The 6,382-nt window shown below is 42.3% G+C and overlaps 1 long non-coding RNA gene across 2 annotated transcripts in view; it reads right to left on the bottom strand.

The window, feature by feature from the left end:
* Positions 1 to 5,027: 5,027 nt before the first annotated feature.
* The window catches only part of LOC109310989, a 2,900-nt gene continuing 1,545 nt past the window's right edge, over positions 5,028 to 6,382 (bottom strand). For both annotated transcript variants that reach the window (XR_002101358.1, XR_002101359.1), the window contains one exon: positions 5,028 to 5,829. This is a non-coding gene — a long non-coding RNA (uncharacterized LOC109310989). The remainder of the gene's footprint in view (positions 5,830 to 6,382) is intronic.

Genomic DNA, 6,382 nt, shown 5'->3' with positions numbered 1-6,382 from the left:
TCCCCCATCACTTACCTGTTTCTCCCTTTTGACCATTGGTCTGGGCTCGCTGGCTGTTGCTGGGCCAGGTAGTTCATCGTCTCCTCCGCCCTCATCTTCCCCCTCCCCCGACGAGCCTAGTTTAAAGCCCGCCGAAGGAGGTTCACCAACCTGGAAGAGAACACGCTTACCTTTAGGGGAAAGGTGGAGCCCATCCCATCTCAGGGCACCCCGGGGTGCTGCGGCCACCAGGTTGGGAATCACTTGGATGTCTGAATGAAGTTGCCTCAGGAATGAAATTCCAACCCGGAGCAGGCCGGGTACCCTGCCCACCAGGCCAGTGCTCGGGTGCATCTCCACATCCACAGTGTCCCCAAAAAAAGACAGCAAAGGCATGTTTTCCCTTCTGGTCATTAATGCTCAACCTTTGTAGACTTAAGGCACCATTTGTTTTATGACTACAGAAAAATAATGCATTGATTTCTTTCCATTGCAAGGCACTCAAAGAGACAACAGCAGGTCAGACTGTTTTTAATGCTGGAATCCAGTTTGAAATCTCTGGGTTTTTCCTGTGCATCATGTTTGCGCACCTGTGGCACCCTTGCAAGGTTCCCAAGGCACCCTGGTTGAGAATCACTGCTTTAGGAACACCTCACATTCACTGCAAGGAAGCTTCTTGTCCGTGGCCATTCAGGAGACCTGATCCATGGTGTTATATGTCTTAATGAGGCGAAGCAGAAGGACACGAGACATTGGTGGTCATTTCTTCAGATGGGAGGTTGCTTAAGTGTCTTTTGTACCTACTATATTACCTTGAGCAGGCAAATATTTAACTCCTGGAAGTTTTAACAGTACTCAGGCAGGCGAGTCATGTTTTGCTTTGTTCATCCAACAGTCCATGGTTCTTCCTTGCCTCTTCTGTAGGGAGACATGGGGTCGACAACATCTTCTCTTCCCACTGGCATCCTGGCCAGCTGGTAGAAGTATGTTCTTGTAGTCATGGGAGAGTCACTGGGATAAGACTCATCTTCTCTGCTTGATTAATACACCCAGCTTAATATTATATCCCACATTCATTTTCTTTTTCAGAACTTAAATAAATGCCTGCCAATCCCCTCTGGCACATCCCATACAAAACACCTTACTTTTTGTAATAGATGGCCCATCCTCTGGGATATGAACTAAGTCCTGAGTTTCATCCACTTTGTCAATAATTTCAAATAATCTTTCCAACTCACACAACACCTTTGATCCTATCTTTCCTTCCCTCCTCATATTGTAGCAGCATCCTAAGTACCGTGAAGCACCCTCAATTTGAAAAGTGACATTTTGACCAAAACATGTTTCCTTGGATGCCTCCTGATATCTGCTGAGTCCACCGAAATTCATTCAGTTATCTGAACTCTCCATTATCCAGATGGCTTTAGTGTCCCCTGTAATACTGAGATATTGTATGAGATGGTTCTTTTTATCTGTTCTTGGCTGTGGATCAAATGTTATGGAGTTCACTAGACTGCACGAGAAAAAGCATCTGAACTCCACCATTTCTTCTTTTACAAGTTAACAGCTTCCAGAAAACAGGATGCTGGCACCTTGCTTACACGCCGTTCTGGACAGAGCAGAATAAGCCAGTCATACTTGTTTGAGCCCCCTTTGCTACTGCAAACACAGAGGGATAATTCTGGCCCTAGTGAAATAGATGGGAGTTTTATCATTCATTCCACCAGGGCCATGATGACATCCTCAAGGGACCCCTCTGCCCCTGCATCAGGAGGGCAGCCTTTGCACATGTCTTAACTGGGGTAGGCCCTGCCTGACCCGTGAGCACTCCACTCCCAAAGATTAGTCCTTTACACATTTCATAAGGCATGGTGCATTGATACCGTGCATGGGTTCCCAGGGCGGGGGAAATGATTTGTTTCATCCAAACCATAGGTGTATGATGTAGTTTAGATTGCTACGCTTGTCATCAGATCTGAACCAAGGTAATAATTAGCTATGTTAGAAGTCATACGGAAGGCAGGGTAAAGATGTGCTTTATAGACTGACTGAATCAGAGATGCATAAATTTTTGTGAGCCACATCTCTGATGAGGTGAACCATGGCTCCTGAAAGCTTTTGCATCTTTGATTCAGTTAGTCTAGAAGGTGCACCTACCCTGCCTTCATGACACCCGTTTGGAGAGAAGTTCACTGAAGGCAGTTTTAAAGCACTACCAGCACCGTGTGACATGTTGTATGGCACTGAATACAAAACAACTCTGTTCAAGTTAAGTTGGTGCTAAAATGGTCCAAGGCCAAGAAATTCAACTTACCACAGACTTTCCATCTTTAACAGACTGTGGGTTAAATATCAAATAAAACCTCACAGAAGTGTTAGTTAAGGGTAGACTTGTGGCTCAAACTGACATTTTTTTTGGTGGTTTGTTAAACCTTTACAGTTATTAAAATATTTGTTTTCTTCCCCACCTTTTGAAAAAACATAGTTTTAAAACCTGTCACACGGAGACTTGTACAACACATCTTTGTTACTTGGAAGTCTATAGTGAGTCCAGTGTCAGAGGCAGAATATTCAAGGTGGCTGTTTTCTAGGAGTTTGTACTCCAGGCCAGGATTAAGACACTCTTTTTGTTGAGTAATAAAACCATTGAAAGTGGGATTTCTTTTTTTGTTAACAAGGTTTGTAACTCAACCCTTCTTGTAGTGTACAGTATTTCAATAAATAACTATTAATGCCCATTCATGGGAGATTTTGCATGCTGCATATTCATTTGGCTCAATCATATCTACCATACCCCTACTCATATTTTTCAATAGCACTATCTTAATAATCATGGGCTTCTTAAAAATTGTAGCATTTGGGCTTGGGTTTGAAAGCTTTTCAGCCTGCTGATTAATTACTTTTTATAGTAAAACCCATTTTCATTTTACTCAGTGGGAACTGAGTATCCAGATCCCTTTGATGCCTTTATAGATTTGATTAAAAGGTTCAGTGATCTTCCCAGAACTGACTGAGATGTTACACTTTGTTCAATTTAAAACAGGAAAGGCTTTTTTAACCATTGTTATATTTTCCCCTCGGGAGTCTTGTCTACACTAAGAAATTTACTGTTTACAAAAAACAAATCCTCTTGTTTGACCCTTTCTTGTAAGGAAACATACTATGGCAGTGAAATAACACATTCAAGACTGATACAACCAGACCTCTTTTTTCGTCTCACTTTTAGCTTGTGGAACTCATTGCCTAAAGATTTTGTGGAGGTTGAAAACTTACTGGAATTCAGAATAGGATAGAGCATCAACATGGTCAATGAGCATGAGAGAGGCAGAACAGGAAGGATGAAAATATTTTGGGAGGGATACAATCCTGCCTGCTTTGGGGCATTGATTGGCTTCCAACTAATGGAGCTAAGGAAGCATTCTTTTCCTGGAGACAAGTTATTCCATACTTGAAATGTTTCTTACATCTTTTAAAGCATTTAATTCTGCTTAATGTAGAAGACAAGATAACAAACCTAAATGTGCTCCTGGTTCCATCTGATGTGACAACTCATGATCCTATGACCAATTACCCTCGCTTATGAGTAGCTCTTTGCAAACAGGCTGCAAAACTCCAGAGAGCTCAGCAGAGACAGTCTCCGCATTCTCAACTCTGGTGCCCCATGAAGAACAATCAAAGGAAAATACTGCTCAGCCCCTGCAGCTCTTGAGCATGCTCATTTCATCTGTGGGGCATGATCACTGCAGAGAGAATTTAGGAATTCCAACAAGACTCAGCTGAGCATGGGCGAGCTATGATTTTCCAAGGTCTGTTTGGTGCTAATTGGGGCAGGTTTCATAAAGACAGCAAAAAGCATGTTTCTGACATCAGGGAGATGTCTCCTAAATTTCAAATCCCTGATCCAAACCATGGCGAGGGAGGAGAAGGTGAAGGGTAAGAGTTTCTCAGTAGAATGCCTATAAAAGATGTGGCTTTCTAACATGAGCAAAACAACTTCTTTTTTTTCCTCCCAGCCTTGCTCTGAGGAACAGCTGAGCCATTTTAGCTGAAACTTAAATAAATAAGTAAATAAAAATCAGCTCGAGGCAGATACCCACGATGAAAAATTTCAACCTAAATGCTTCAAATTTGGCAAAGGTATAGGCAACTGAAAACAGGGTTTAAAGCAAGAGATGTCAAGTTGCTTTAGGTAGCTCTGCCTATAATAAAACAAACAGGCATTTATACCCACTCCAGCAAATAAGCTTGTGCCAAATTCTCAGTTTTCTTTTCCTGAGAAGTTTTCTTTGTCACAAATGACCGTCTTTTTAGCAGGAAAAAAACTGTGTATTGACCTTATTCAGGCATGCTATATTACAGATAAAGAAGGTGGAGAGGGAAAAGACTGGGGTGATTCAGTACAGTGACTAAAACTGTGACAAAGAATTACCAGACCAGAAGTTCAAAGGTACACTTACCCAGTACTATTTACCTTCGTCACAAGAGTATCCATACTGCCATGAATTATATATTTTAATACAGTATCTGTCTTAAGCTAATCTTCTGTAAATTAAATTCATTACAAAAAGTTCAGAAACTAGATAAAGGCACTGCCAAAAGCATCTTATTAATAATATCTGTGTCTCATGTTCTGAACAGCCTTGGAAGGGAGGGAATGCTCTGAGTGTGACTGGAACAACAATACACACCCACTCTGAGTACAGCACATTAACAAAAGCTTAATTAATGCTAGATGCTTTCAATAGGCTGGTTGTAGATATGCACTAACATCTTTCTTTGAATTGGAACACGAATCAAACAAATAGTGCAGAACATCAAGGATTCAGCTTCAAATTTCAGGAAACAAATGGATAGGTTTCGCCACAACAACAAAATGGGGTTTCTCAGCATAGGCATGCAGACTTGCCCTTTCCTGACACCCATGTCCACAGTATAATCCGTGCCAAGCTACATTAACAACATAGCTGATGGATCCAAACGTTTTAGTGACGTGCAGTAGAGGTTTAATAAAAGAGCTACCAAATTAACAAGGGCCCCCCCTTTTTTTTGCAAGAAGTCTTTCTTTTTTTCTTTTTTTGCATTAAGTTCCCTTTTGCAGTGGTTGTGCACACAGGATGTTGTTACACACAGCATTGGAAGCCAAGGCTCCAGGTTTCTGTTCCTGGCTATCCCACTAATTTGCTGTATGGCCTTGGCCAATTCACTTATCCTTTCTGAGCTATTGCATGCCTTGCTGTAAACTGAAGGCAGTATTTACAGGATACCCTTCACTGGGAATCTTAATTTAGGCCCAGACCTGTACTACACAAGCTAATGGGAATTTAGAGTTATAGAGATTTGAGGTTCTCAGCTTAAAATTTTTATAGAGTCTCATTCCTGCTTACAACTTTATTTTCTAGTTTTAAAACAGACCCTTCCCCTCTTCCAATTTCCTTTTAAGAAGGAACCTGAAGTTTCAGCAAAGTGCTCTCTCATGGAATACAAAAATAGCTTGACCACAGCAGTGAAAGGGGTGATGGAAGTCTGTGAGAGGCCCTGCCACTGACTGTTATTCCTCCAGCATTTTGTTCCTGCATATCCATTTCTGTCTTCTTTTTTAATAAAACACATACTGTATTTATAGAATGATAAAACATTTCTATATAAGGCAGCAGCAACAGGAAGCTGGCTCAAAGCAGAATTCCTATGCTAAAAAAGCACCCGTTCCAGAAAGGCACCACTTCCAAGTGGGATTTCTCCCACATACCAATCCGTACCCACATGCAGAAGCAGACCAGCAGTGTAACGGTGCTTTTCTCCGAGAGATGGTTGTCTGCCTGGAATCCAGCTGGCAGGAACGCTGATCCACTCCTGCAGGAAGAAGACAAGACAGATAAGAGCCTAGAGGGGAAAAAAGGGCAGAGGGAGGCAGCAGCAGTTAAAAATAGAGATGAAAAATGAGAGAAGAGAGGCAAGAAGAAAACAAGGAGAAAACTAGGAGTGCTAAGGAGAGAAAAGAAAGGGAACAAAGACAAAGGGAAACCATGTGCCTAGGAGCGAGACCTCTTGACAGTCCCTGACAGGAGTAAGTACCCCACGAAGGGCGGAGGAAAGCGCAACACCTACCCCTACATTTTTAGCATCCTGTCTCTATTGCTGTCACTACAATTAAGGTATTTCTGGCCTATCGCAGCCTGTTACACAGGGTTACTGCCAGGTAATGGACCACACAAAAAGGGCTGGATTATTTGCGTTAAGGAAAGAAAGGTATAGGTGGGGAGAAGGAGGTAAGAAAAAAAAAATTGAAGCCCAAGTAGAGTGGAAAGGGGATTGATTTCATAGACATCAGGGCTGGAAGGGACCTCGGGAGATCATCGAGTCCAGCCCCCTGCCCAAAGGGCAGGAAGTCAGCTGGGGTCATAGG

The sequence above is a fragment of the Crocodylus porosus genome, unplaced genomic scaffold (genome assembly GCF_001723895.1).
Source record: "Crocodylus porosus isolate Cpor-Errol unplaced genomic scaffold, CroPor_comp1, whole genome shotgun sequence".
Classification (NCBI taxonomy): domain Eukaryota; kingdom Metazoa; phylum Chordata; order Crocodylia; family Crocodylidae; genus Crocodylus; species Crocodylus porosus.
The sequence above is the reverse complement of the archived record's forward strand: the minus strand, read 5'-3'. Positions and strand labels throughout refer to the sequence as shown.